Source organism: Arachis hypogaea, chromosome 12 (assembly GCF_003086295.3).
Source record: "Arachis hypogaea cultivar Tifrunner chromosome 12, arahy.Tifrunner.gnm2.J5K5, whole genome shotgun sequence".
In the NCBI taxonomy this organism is placed as follows: domain Eukaryota; kingdom Viridiplantae; phylum Streptophyta; class Magnoliopsida; order Fabales; family Fabaceae; genus Arachis; species Arachis hypogaea.
Genome location: NC_092047.1, coordinates 382,661 through 397,774, shown reverse-complemented (window position 1 = coordinate 397,774; position 15,114 = coordinate 382,661).

Here is a 15,114-nt window from a genome sequence, read left to right as displayed (position 1 = left end):
ATAACATAATTGATAATCAAGTCCAAGTGATCTTAAAATCGAAATTTATATCTTCATAGGATAAATTTGGAGCTTGATCAACATTTTTCTCATTTTGATTTGCATCTATATCTTTCATAAGAAACACTGTATTATGATGCAGAACATCAGAATAAGAGAAAGAAGAGTTTGAAGAGAGAGATACAAGAAACTAGTTGCATTGTATGATAACTATGATAACTTTCAGGGAGCAACAAAAATATAAACTATGATAACTTTCAGGCAGCAACAAAAAAAAAAACAAGAAAATTGAAACAGAAAGAACAGGGGGAATTCATTAACAAATTCAAGGTTCATGATAATCAGTAACAAATTTCAGCAACACATTCGGTTTTCAGCAACAAAATTAAAACAGAAAGAACAGGGGGAACTCACCAAATCGGGTTGCACAAAGGAATCTGACGGCGAAGGAGAAGCTGATGGCAAGGGAGAAGCTAACGGCAAGGCTCGAAGCAAGAAGACGACAACGAAGACCAGTCCACCGGGACCTGTTGCCTCTATTACCGGGGACGAAGAGCGCAGGGAAGGGAGAGATCGAGACCAGGTGCGAGACAGAGACCGTGAGAAGCAAGAAGATGACCACCACCACTACCCGAGGGACCAGATGCGGTTCCGTCTGCTTCTGCCGCCAACGAAGCGAACACCGGGGCACGGGACCGCGACGACGACCAAGGTGAGTGGACGAGGTGAGAGACTGAGAGAGCGACGAGGTGAGGCCGTGAGAGACTGAGAGTGACGACTGTCGAGGTGAGGGGAGAGACGAGAAAGGGACTACTGAGTATTGAGTTCCGACTGCCGAGCTAGAGATGGAGAGATCACAGAGACTGGCTGGATTAGGGGGGTTTTACTTAGACTCTCAGAGTCAAGAGTCTCAGATTTGGCATTTAAGCATAGGGTTTCATCTAAAGGGAAAGGTTAGGAGGGGGGTTATGAAAGGACGCCGTTTCAAGTATTAGGAAGAAAAAAAAATAAGAACGACCCGAATCGGGTTAAATTAACCGGCCGGGTCATTGGATTTCACGAAAACCCGTTTGGTCGAACCGGGTTCGACCGGGTCTGTTGCACAACCAGTTCAACGAGTGGCTTGGCCCGACCAAGTAACGAAGTGACCGAATTTTCGGTCGAACCGGCCAGGTCAAGCCGGATTTGATAACTATGTCTACAATAGACCACAAATAGAGATACAAATATCCTACACAATATAATTTGCAACATCCATGTACAGGTCTCCAACATTCATTAAAAGTTTTCAACTATCGTCATTTTGATCTACATTATTACTTAATAGACCAAAAATTACAACAGGTGGATAGCTTTTTGTCATCTCCCAAAGCAATCACTCGATATTTCCTCACAACATCCTTCATTATTTTTCCTCCATCTTATGTTATATGTCCATTCCCTTTGTAGCATTTAGTAACATGATACATATATAGAGATATCTTTTAGTCATCACAATATGTTTTTAGATGCCCTTTATATCAATGCATATCTCAACTTTGCTTTCTTCCTTCTTTCTTTCTCTTTTTATTTCTTTCTCTCTTTTTGCTTAACTCATTTTCTTCCTTGACATCTTTTGATTGTAAATTATTAATTTTTTTTAATCCAAAATGGGACAAAGTGATCCCAGAGATTGTGTTTCTTGAACTTCTCAACTTTTTTAATGAATAATAACATTCTGTGTGATCTGATATATTTCAATTAACAAATTAACATAGACAATAATAAAAGACAGAAATATGGTTGGTCTAACAAGCAGTCATCAATTGCATAACCAAAAAAGAGTCGCATTCCGTGAATAAAGGATAAATTGAGAATCGCAAACAATCATATGCAAGACACTTATTAAATTGTATTTAATGAAGATCGATTAGTGAACCTAAATGGTAAGCAAAACAGAAGCAAACTAAGGCCTTCATTCTTCCATTTGTCTTTAATTAAATTCAAATGACAAGCAAATTAAGTCCCTAAAATGTTAACTAGTTCATTCTTTTATAAAGCAGCAAGGTTTAATCATACACAAGCAAATTAAGCCTCTATTTGGGAAGAACACATCACAAATATTAAAAAGCTCTAACTAAATTGAATAAAGTTTAATCACACTGTATTTTCATCTCATAAAGAGGCAACCCAGAACCAACCTAATAAAAAAGATAGATGAACAAAGAAATTTAAAAATTGAACTAATCCATATTCTTAACTAATCAAGTCATCAATATTCAATAATCAATTAATCAAAAATCAAGAGATGCACAGAAAAGTAGAAGAAAAAATACGTCATCAATGTCCATTTTATTAAGCAAATTCTAGTGCCAAAGCTCTATCATTCGAGAAAATGACACAAAACAATCATACAAAATACCATAGTTTAAAAATAAATAAATTCAATTCACAGAGCAAGAGGAAAAAATATTTAGATAAAATCAAACAAGAGACACAAATTTAGGTTCCAAATTGAGAAATGACAACAAATAGAAGATAAAGAAGGAGAACGCATACCTAATTTTCTGAAGGAAGGAGACGTTCGTTGCAGTGCTGGTAGCAGAGTTTGCAGGCGGCGGCGGAGCCTGCTAGTGGATAGAATAGCGGCGGTGTGCGTAGAGAAAGCAAAAGGTAAGGTTAGAGAGGGAGTACAGAGTAGAGAGCACAGCAGCAGCGAAGAGAGGAGAAGTGAGCAGATCGGCATCGAGCTCAAAGGTTGCAGCCTCAACAGCAATAGTAACAGTGTACAATGAAGAAATCAGAGGGATGCTGGAGAAAGAAGTGGCTGCCGTTCTGGTCTACGACAGGGTGGGAGACTGAGGGGCTATGGAAGAAGAATATTGGAGATTCGAAAGTAGTGGGTATTGTTGGGTAAGCAAAGAGAAAATGGAATGTCATAGTTGTTGGGGTATTTTTTGGAGTGTTTGTCACTCATGTATTAATTTGAAATCTTTAGATTTTTTATTTTTGTTAATAGTTTATTAGTTTAACGATATTTCTTTATATTTAAAGATCAAATTAAAATTATGATTAAAAATTAAATATTTCAAATTTAAACAATAAAATTTAAGAGGCTAAATTGGAATAAATTAAAATAGTTTGAATACCTTACGAATAAACTATGTCAAAATATGACAAATTAGAGGATTGGAAATTAAGTGTGACTAACTTACATCCTATATATGTATATATTATAAAAATATGTTATAGGTGTGTATTAAACCAAAGATCTCTCACTTAGTGCAAAACCCTAAAAAATACCCTAAAAAATCCTAGAAAACTCCTAAAAACTCCTAAAAAAAATTCTAAAGAATTCTGGAAAACCCTAGAAAACCCTAAAAAACCCTAGAAAACTCTAGATAACCCTAGAAAACTTTAGAAAAACCCTAAAAAATCCTAAAAAAATCTAAGTACCCTAACAAACCCTAGAAAATCCTAGAAAATCCAAGAAAAACCCCTAAAAAATCCTAGAAAATTTTAGAAAATCCTACAAACCCTAGAAAATCCTAAAAATTCTAAAAAAACACTTGAAAAATCCTAGAAAACCCTACAAAACCCTAGAAATTCCTAGATAACCCTAGAAAACTTTAGAAAAACCCTTGAAAACCCTAGAAAACAATAGAAAAATCCTAGAAAACCTTAGAAAAATCTAGAAAATCCTAGAAAAACCCTAAAAATCCTAAAAACCATAAAAAATATAAAAAAAAACACTAAAAATCCTAGAAAATTTTAGAAAACCCTTGAAAACAACCTAGAAAACTTTAGAAAACCCTAGAAAACCCTAGAAAAATCCTAGAAAACCCTAAATAACACTAGAAAATCTTTGAAAACCCTAGAAAACCCTAGATAACCCTAAAAATCATAAAAAATCCTAGAAAAAACCATAAAAAATCCTAGAAAAACCATAAAAATCCTAGAAAACCCTAAAACCATAAAAAAATCCAAGAAAATCCTACAAAAAAACTTAGAAAACCCTAGAAGATCCTAGAAAATCGTAGAAAAACCATAAAAACCCTAGAAAATCCTAGATAACCCTAAAAAAATCCTAGAAAACCCTAAAAAATTCTAGAAAAACCATAGAAAACCATAGAAAAACCTAGAAGATCATAGAAAACTATAGAAAAACCCTAGAAAACCCTAGAAGATCCTAAAAAATCCTAGAAAACCGTAGAAATCCCTAGAAATCTCTAGAAATCCCTAAATAACACTAGAAAATCTTTGATAACCCTAGAAAATCCTAAAAAAAATCTTAGAAAATAATAAAAACCCTAAAAATCCTAGAAAACCCTAGTAAATCTTAAAAAACACTAAAAAGTCCTAGAAAACCAAAGAAAACTCTAGAAAAACCTAGAAAATCCAAGAAAACAATAGAAAAATCTTAGAAAACTGTAGAAAAATCTATAAAACCCAAGAAAAATCCTGAAAAATTCTAAAAACCATAAAAACACCCTTGAAAGTCCTAAAAACTCTAGAAATCCTAGAAAAAACCTAAAAACACATGAAAACTCTAAAAACAAAAAAAAACATTAGAAGATTCTAAAAAATCCTAGATAACCTTAGAAAACCCTAGAAAAACATAAAAAACCCTAGAAAACCCTAGATAACCCAAGAAAAACCTTAGAAAACACTAAATAACCATAAAAAATCTTAGAAAATACAAAAAACCTAAAAACCCTTAAAAAAACCATAGAAAATCCTAAAAAAATCCCTAGGAAACCCTAGAAAATTCAAAAAAATCCTAGAAAATCATAGAAAATCCTAGATAACCCAAGAAAACCCTAGAAAAATCCTAGAAAACCTAAGAAAAAATCTAGAAAACTCTAGAAAACCCTAAAAAACCTTAAAAAATCCTAGAAAAAACAAAAAAAAAAATCCTAAAAAACCCTAAAAAAATCCTAGAAAACCCTAAAAATCCTAAAAACTCTAGATAAACCCAGACAAAACCTAGAAAATCCTTGAAACCCCTCAAAAACCTAAGAAAATCCTAAAAAACCTAGAAAACACTAGAAAAACCCTAAAAAACAATGAAAAAAAGTCTAGAAAATCCTAAAAACCTAGAAAAAACCTAGAAAACCCTAGATAACCATAAAAAAACCCTAGAAAATTCTAGTAAAACCCTAAAAAAATCCTAGATAATACTAGAGAACCCTAGAAAACCTTAGATAACCCTAGAAAATCCTAGAAAAATCCTAAAAAACCATAGAAAAATCTAGAAAACTCTAAAAAACCCTACATAATATCATTTGCAACATCCATGTACAGGTCTCCAACATTCATTAAAAGTTTTCACCTATCATATTTTAATCTACATTATTACTTAATAGACCAAAAATTACAGCAGGTGGATAGCTTTTTGTTATCTTCTGAAGCAATCACTCAATATTTCCTCACAACATCCTTCATTATTTTCCTTCCATCTTTTGTTATATGTCCATTCCCTTTGTAGCATTTAGCAACATGATACATATATAGAGATATCTTTTAATTTAGTCATCACAATGTGTTTCTAGATTCCCTTTATATAAATGAATATCTCAACTTTTCTTTCTTCCTTCTTTCTTTCTCTTTTTATTTCTTTCTCTTTTTTTGCTTAACTCATTTTCTTCCTTGACATCTTTTTATTGAAACTATTAATTTTGTTTTAATCCAAAAAGGGACAAAAGTGATCCTAGAGATAGTGTTTCTTCAAATTCTCAACTTTTTTCAATGAATAATAATATTCTGTGTGATCTGATATATTTCGATTAACAAATTAACATAGACAATAATAAAAGACAGGAATATAGTTGGTCTAACAAGAAGTCATCAATTGCATAGCTATAAAGGAGTCTCATTACGTTAATAAAAGATAAATTGATAATTGAAAACAATCACATGCAAGACACTTATTACATTGTATTTAATCAAGATGGATTAGTGAACCAAAATGGTAAGCAAAATCTAAGCAAACTATGGCCTTCATTCTTCCATTTGTCTTTAATTAAATTCAAATCACAAGCAAATTAAGCCCCAGAATGTTAGCTAGTTCATTCTTTTATAAAGCAGCAAGGTTTAATCATACACAAGCAAATTAAGCCTCTATTTGGAAAGAACACATCACACATATTAAAAAGCTCTCACTAAATTGAATAAAGTTTAATCACACTGTATTTTTATCTCATATAGAGGCAACCCAGAACTATCCTAATAAAAAAGATAGATAAACAACAAAATTTAAAAATTAAACTAATCCATATTCTTAACTGATCAAGTCATCAATATTCAATAATCAATTAATCAAAAATCAAGAGATGCACAGAAAAGTAGAAAAAAAATAGTCATCAATGTCCATTTCATTAAGCAAATTCTAGTGCCAAAGCTCTATCATTCGAGAAAATGACTGATGAGCGGATATTTTATACGCTTTTTGGGGTTAATTTCATGTAGTTTTTAGGAGGTTTTAGTTAGTTTTTATATTAATTCTAGTAGTTTTTAGGAAAAATTCATATTTCTGGACTCTACTATGAGTTGTGTGTTTTTCTGTGATTTTAGGTATTTTTCTGGCTGAAATTGAAGGAGTTGAGCAAAAATCTGATTCAGGCTGAAAAAGGACTGCTGATGCTGTTGGATTCTGACCTCCCTGCACTCAAAGTGGATTTTCTGGAGCTACAGAACTCGAAATGGCGCGCTTCTAGTGGTGTTGGAAAGTAGACATCCAGGGATTTCCAGCAATATATAATAGTCCATACTTTGCACGAGGATAGACGACGTAAACTGGCGTTCAACGCCAGTCCTCTACCCAATTCTGGCGTTCAGCGCCAGAAAAGGAGCGAAAGCTGGAGTTGAACGCCCAAAATGGCACAAAAACTGGCGTTCAACTCCACAAATGGCCTCTGCACGTGAATTGCTTAAATCTCAGCCCAGCACACACCAAGTGGGCCCCCAGAAGTGGATCTCTGCATCATCCATCATAGTTTACTCATTTTTTGTAAACCTAGGCCACTAGTTTAGTATTTAAACAACTTTTAGAGACTTATTTTGTATCTCATGACATTTTAGATCTAAACTTTGTATTCTCTAACGGCATGAGTCTCTAAACTCCATTGTTGGGGGTGAGGAGCTCTGCTGTGTCTCGATGAATTAATGCAAGTATTTCTGTTTTCCATTCAAACACGCTTGTTCCTATCTAAGATGTTCATTCGCACTTAACTGTGATGAAGGTGATGATCTGTGACACTCATCACCTTCCTCAAACCATGAACGTGTGCCTGACAACCACCTCCGTTCTATATCCGATTGAATGAGTATCTCTTAGATCTCTTAATCAGAATCTTCGTGGTATAAGCTAGAACTGATGGCGGCTTTCATGAGAATTCGGAAAGTCTAAACCTTGTCTGTGGTATTCCGAGTAGGATTCAATGATTGAATGACTGTGACGAACTTCAAACTCACGAGTGCTGGGCGTAGTGACAGACGCAAAAGGATAGCAGATCCTATTCCGGTATGACTGAGAACCTGCAGATGATTAGCCGTGCGGTGACAGCGCACTTGGAATCTTTTCACTGGAAGGATGGATGGTAGCCATTGACAACGGTGATCCACCTACACACAGCTTGCCATAGGAGGACGTGCGTGCGTGAATCAGAAGACAGAGGAAAGCAGAGATTCAGAAGACAAAGCATCTCCAAAACTCCAACATATTCTCCATTACTGCATAACAAGTAACCTTTAATCCATGCTCTCTTGTTCATTCGCAATTCAAATGATAAACATAATTGACTTCCTGACTAAGATTTACAAGATAACCATAGACTGCTTCAAACCAACAATCTCCGTGGGATTCGACCCTTACTCACGTGAGGTATTACTTGGACGACCCAGTGCACTTGCTGGTTAGTGGTACAAGTTGTGAAACGTGTAATTCACAATTTGTGCACCAAGCTTTTGGCGCCGTTGCCGGGGATTGTTCGTGTTTGGACAACTAAACGGTTTATTTTGTTGCTTAGATTAGGAAAATTTTTTTTCTTTTTGGTTTAGAGTCTCTTATTAGTGTCGTGTTAAAGCTTTAGAATCCTTATTTTCCTTTTAAAATCTTTTTCAAAAACAATTTTTCTATTAAATCCTGTGCCAAACTCTAAGTTTGGTGTTTTCGTGTTGATTTTTCTTAAAATTTTCGAAAATTTAGTTTGGTTTTCTAAAAATTTTAAGTTTGGTGTTCTTCCTTCGTGTTCTTGAGTTTTCCTTGTGTCTTGATCTTAAAATTTTTAAGTTTGGTGTTCCTTTGTGTTTTTCCTTCCAAAATTTTCGAAAATAAGGAACATTAGATCTAAAAATTTTAAATCTTGTGCTATCTTTTTGTTTTTCCCCTTTTCCTTAAACATCCAAAAATATCTTTTCTCTCTGTTTTAAAGCATCTTTTTCGAAAATCTATTTTTAAAATTCAGATTTTTATTTCAAAATTTAAAACCCTTTTCAAAAATCATCATATCTTTTTCAAAACTTCATAACCACTTTCTCTCTCCTCACTTTTTCGAAAATCTCTTACTCATTTTTATTTATTTTATTTTGATTTATTTTATTTTCGAAATAAATTAATAAATAAATAAATAAAAATAGTTTTTTTTTTTATTTTACACCATCTCCCTTTCTCCATTATGGACATAAGCGGAAATGAACAGTCCAGGAGGACTCTGGGGTCATATTCTAACCCCTCTACTGCTTCATATGGGAGCAGCATCTGCATATCCTCCATTGGAGTCAGTAGCTTTGAGTTGAATCCTCAGCTCATTATCATGGTGCAGCAAAGTTGCCAGTATTCCGGTCTTCCACAGGAAGAACCTACAGAGTTTCTGGCACAGTTTCTACAGATTGCTGACACAGTACATGATAAGGAAATAGATCAGGATGTCTACAGACTATTACTGTTTCCATTTGCTGTAAAAGATCAAGCTAAGAGGTGGTTAAATAACCAACCTAAAGCCAGCATAAGGACATGGAAACAGCTGACAGAAAAATTCCTGAATCAGTATTTCCCTCCAAAAAGGATGACACAGCTAAGGCTGGACATCCAAGGCTTCAAGCAAGGAGATAATGAATCTCTTTATGATGCCTGGGAGAGATACAGAGAGATGCTACGAAAATGCCCCTCTGAAATGTTTTCAGAGTGGGTTCAGTTAGACATCTTCTACTATGGGCTTGCAGAAGGAGCTCAGATGTCTCTGGATTACTCAGCTGGTGGATCTATCCACATGAGAAAGACAATTGAAGAAGCTCAAGAGCTCATTGATACAGTTGCCAAGAATCAGCATCTGTATCTAAGCAGTGACCCTTCCATGAAAGAAGAGGTTAAAACAGCAACTGCTGAACTCAGTCCTGTAAAGCAAGCTGCTGAATTCAATCAGCAATTGGACTTCCTAACAAAGCAGTTAGCCAAATTCAAAGACAGACTACAAGAGACAAGGATGGCTAATATACATATAGAGGAACAGTTCAAGCAAACAAAGCAGCAGCTATCAAGACAAATAACAGAAGAATGCCAAGCAGTTCAATTAAGAAGTGGGAAAACATTAAATATCTCACCTCAAGGCAGCAAAAAGTCAAGAAATGAGCAACCCACCAAAGATTCACCTGAGGACAGTAAGAGCCCAGGGAAAAATAACTCTGGCGCTAAAACGCCAGAGAATTGGTGGAAGGCTGGCGCTGAACGCCCAGACCACGCTCAGGACTGGCGTTCAACGCCAGAAACAAGGCAAAACTGGCGTTCAACGCCAGAAATGGGCAAGGACCTGGCGTTGAACGCCCAAAGGGGGCAAAATCCGGCGCTGAACGCCCAAAATGGGCACATTTCTGGCGTTCAGACGCCATAAACAGAAAAGGAGCTGGCGTCTAACGTCACTCCAGTTTCTACTTCTGGCACTCAATTGCCAGTGAGGGATCAGACACACACAAATGCTGATAACAACCCCTTTAAAAAGGCTTCTTCAACCACTTCTGTAGGCAATAAACCTGCAGCATCTAAGGTTGAGGAATATAAAGCCAAGATACCTTATCCTCAAAAACTCCGGAAAGAGGAGCAGGATAAGCAATTTGCTCGCTTTGCAGATTATCTCAGGACTCTTGAAATAAAGATTCCATTTGCAGAAGCACTAGAGCAAATACCTTCTTATGCCAAGTTCATGAAAGAGATCTTGAGTCATAAGAAGGATTGGAGAGAAACAGAAAGAGTTCTCCTCACTGAAGAATGCAGTGCAGTCATTCTAAAGAGCTTTCCTGAAAAGCTTAAAGACCCTGGGAGTTTTCTGATACCATGCATATTGGAAGATAATGGTACCAAGACAGCTTTATGCGATCTTGGGGCAAGCATCAACCTAATACCTGCATCCACTGTCAGAAAGCTTGGCTTAGCTGACGAAGTTAAACCAACCCGGATATGTCTCCAACTTGCTGATGGCTCAACTAAATACCCATTAGGCGTGATTGAAGACATGATAGTCAGAGTTGGGCCATTCGCCTTTCCCACTAACTTTGTTGTGCTGGAAATGAAGGTGCACAAGAGTGCTACTCTCATTCTAGGAAGACCCTTCCTCGCAACTGAACGATCCCTCATTGACGTCCAACAGGGGGAAATAACCCTGAGGGTCAATGACGATGAGTTCAAGTTGAACGCTGTCAAAGCCATGCAGCATCCAGACACATCAACAGACTGCATGAAAGTTGATCTTATTGACTCCTTGGTGGAAGAGATCAACATGGCTGAGAGTCTCGAATCAGAGTTGGAAAATATCTTTAAAGATATTCAGCCTGATTTGGAGGATTCAGAGGACATGAAAGAGCCTCTGAAATTTTTTCTGAAAGAGGAAAAACCTCCTAAACCCGAGCTCAAGCCACTGCCACCATCCTTGAAATATGCATTTCTGGGAGAAGGTGACACTTTTCAGTGATCATAAGCTCTGCTTTAAATTCAAAGGAAGAGGAAGCACTTATTCAAGTGCTAAGGACACACAAGACAGCTCTTGGGTGGTCCATAGGTGACCTTAAGGGCATAAGCCCAGCTAGATGTATGCACAAAATCCTATTGGAGGATAATGCCAAACCAGTGGTTCAACCACAGAGGCGGCTAAATCCAGCCATGAAGGAAGTGGTGCAGAAAGAGGTCACCTAATTTTCTGAAGGAAGGAGACGTTCGTTGCAGTGCTGGCAGCAGAGTTTGCAGGTGGCGGCGAAGCCTGCTAGTGGATAGAATAGCGGCGGTGTGCGTAGAGAAAGTAAAAGGTTGGAGAGGGAGTACAGAGTAGAGAGCACAACAGCAGCAAAGAGAAGAGAAGTGAGCAGATCGGCATCGAGCTCAAAGGTTGCAGCCTCAACAGCAATAGTAACGGTGTATAATAAAGAGATCAGAGGGATGCTGGAGAAAGAAGTGGCTGTCGTTCTGGTCTATGACAGGGTGGGAGACTGAGGGGCTGTGGAAGAAGAATATTGGAGATTTGAAAGTGGTGGGTATTGTTGGGTAAGCAAAGAGAAAATGGGATGTCATAGTCGTTGGGGTCTTTTTTGGGGGGTTTGTCACTCATGTATTAATTTGAAATCTTTAGATTTTTTATTTTTGTTAATAGTTTATTAGTTTACTAATATTTCTTTATATTTAAATATCAAATTAAAATTATGATTAAATCAAATATTTCAAATTTAAACAATAAAATTTAAGAGGCTAAATTGGAATAAATTAAAATAGTTTGAATACCTTACGAATAAACTATGTCAAAATATGACAAATTAGAGGATTGAAAATTGAGTGTGACTAACTTACATCCTATATATGTATATGTTATAAAAATATGTTATAGGTGGGTATTAAACCAAGGATCTCTCACTTAGTGCAAAACTCTAAAAAATCCCCTAAAAAATCCTAGAAAACTCCTAAAAAACCCTAAAGAATCCTGAAAAACCCTAAAAAACCATAGAAAACTCTAGATAACCCTAGAAAACTTTAGAAAAACCCTAGAAAATCCTAAAAAAAACCTAAGTACCCTAACAAACCCTAGAAAACCCTAGAAAATCCAAGAAAAACCCTAAAAAATCTTAGAAAACCCTAGAAAATCCTAAAGATCCTAAAAAATACTAGAAAAACCCTAGAAAACCCTAGAAAACCCTAGAAAATCCTAGATAACCCTAGAAAACTTTAGAAAAACCCTTGAAAACCCTAGAAAATAATAGAAAAATTCTAGAAAACCTTAGAAAAATCTAGAAAATCCTAGAAAAATCCTAAAAATCCTAAAAACCCTAAATAACCCTAGAAAATCTTCGAAAACTCTAGAAAACCCTAGATAACCCTAAAAACCATAAAAAACCCTAGATAAAACCATAAAAACCCTAGAAAACCCTAAAAAAACCCTAAAAAACCTATGTACCCTAACAAACCCTAGAAAATCCTAGAAAACCCTAGAAAATCCTAAAAATCCATAAAAACACTAGAAAACCCTTGAAAACCCTACAAAACCCTAGAAATTCCTAGATAATGATGCCATGGCATCTTATCCTAGTTTTACTAGTCTTTTTCTTTGTTTTCATTTGGTTTTATGCACTTTCCTGAGTTACAAGTAAGCCATTTGGGTAGAAATTCATGTGTACTTGGATTCAATCAACCATGAGTAAATTAATGTATTTTCATGAGGTTTTGTGCTATAATTGCTTATATGTCAAGGATAATAAGAAGTCTCATGATTTTAGCATAGCTTTGATGCAATTATTGGTTGATAACAGGTAAAGAAAGACATGGAGAAAGGTTGAAGAAAAGAGACTTAGAGAAGAGAAACAGAGCTCACGTTTGAGATGGCGTTGGGGGTCCAACGTTAATCCCATCGTAGTTAGAAAATGATCAAGTCTGGGCCGAAGGATTTTTGAAGTGCGCGCACGCGTACATGCCGCGTACGCGCAAAAGCAACAAATTTTGGCATCCGCGCGGAAGCATACAGCACGCGTACGCGCAGATGCATATTTTTGGCTCATGTGCGCGAAAGCGCACGGTGCACGTACGCGCCACAACCAAACGTTGGGGGTCCAACATTGTCTCAAACTCTACCTCCAACGTCTTCGATGCTCATCCCAGAATTGAGATTGGAAAAAGTGGAATCGGCGCGCACGCACCAATGTCACGTACGCGTACTTGGGAAAAAAGCAATGCACGCGTAAGCGTGAAGTACGCGCACACGTAAAAATGCCAACGTTGGAGGTCCAACGCTGAGACCAACGTCATCCCTCCCTGGATCAAACTGGAAATTGGAAAATATGCATCCACGCGCAAGCGCGCAGTGCGCGCACGCGTGGATGAGCAATTTTGGCAAGGTGTGCGGAAGCGCATGGTGCCCGTACGCGTGGATCGGCGGACGTTGGCCCTCCAACGTTGGGTCAAACGCCGATGACAGCAGACCTTTCTGGTTTTACTGATATGATGGAAAGTGGAGTTTGAGTCAACGTTGGCACTAAAACGTTGACTCAAACTTGAAGCACCAGCATCCAACTTTCACACAGATCTCTTCTCAAGATCAAGAGCAGTCAATGGGAGCCATCTTCGATCCAAATTCATCAAGGCCAAAAGCCCAATTCAAGGCTTGAAGATTAAAAATAGAAAGTGTATAAATAGAAGTTAGTTTGATTTAGAAAGGGGACGGTCATTTTTTTTTTGGCTGTAAGCTCAGTTTAGTTGAGATTGAATTCTCCCTCCTCTTTATTCTTACTCTGCATTCCTTCTTTCTGTTTTGAGAATTGTAGAGAGATTGAAGGAATTCTGTTTCAATCCCTGATCTACAATTTATCTTTGTTTTCGTCTGCATAATTTTAAGGAATTGTGAATTGAATTAAGCTTTCTGATTTCATTCTTATTGCTCCTGCTAATCTTGCTATTTTCCTTTGGATCTGGAATTGAGATTGGAACGAGTTCTATTGATTCAAATTCTGAGAATCATTTTTTATTCTTCATCTCAAGTGATCTAAGGACTGGATCTAAATTTCCTTTACTGCTTCCATTTTATATTTTTCTGTGAATTGCTTGCTGATCGGATCAAGGAAGGAATTGAGATCTAAACTTGTTTTCTAGTCTCTTGACCCCTGAGATCTGCATTTTCATTTCTGTTCATTTGCTGAGGCTTCTTCAAGCCAATTTACTTTTCTATTTAAAGATCCAGCTCAATCCAAGTTATCTTCTACTCTTTTACTTGTTGAAATTTACTTTCCTTTGCTTAAATTCTGCTATCCCAACTCCCTAAGCCCTTTAATATTCAAGCAATTTACATTTCCTGCACTCTAAGCTTCTGCAATTTACCTTTCTTGCACTTTAAGTTTTTGTCATTTACTTTACTTGTCCTTTAAGATTCAGCTCTTTTACTTCTTTAAGCTCTTTAATTTACTGCAATTCTTCCCTCTCCCTTTACAATTCATGCAATTTAGCTTCTGTCAATTACAAATCACTCAGATCAACTCTTGTTTGCTTGACTAAATCAACCACTAAACTAAAATTGCTCAATCCTTCAATCCCTGTGGGATCGACCTCACTCCCGTGAGTTATTATTACTTGATGCGACCCGGTACACTTGCCGGTGAGTTTTGTGTTGGATTGTTTTCCACACATGAAGTTTTTGGCGCTGTTGCCGGGGATTGAAATAGATTGACAATGATTAAGTGAGGTGGTGATCTAGATTAAGCATTTTTTTCTTTTGTTTTCAACTAACACATTAACTGTTTGACTTTTTGCCTAAGCTAACCAAAACTTCATTCTAGCAATAGATTGAAGTTTCACTGGTTTTCTGGCTTTTATGTTTCTTGTGTTCTGGTTTGTATGTCAGGTACAAGGAGAGTTACACCTATCTTTTGTGAACAAGACGAAAGGATTCTTAGAAGGATAAGAAGAGAAGCTAGAGGGAAGGCTGTTGTTGGAAAGGAAGATTCTGAGGAGGAATACCACGAAATGGAAGGAGATCCCTCTAATTCCAATCCTCCAGAAGGAGGGGTCAATAACAATCCACCACAGAGGAGAGTACTGGCCTCTTATACATTTTTAAACTCTAGACATTGTGGGAGTAGCATTCTTACCCCTAATGTCAATGCAAATAACTTTGAACT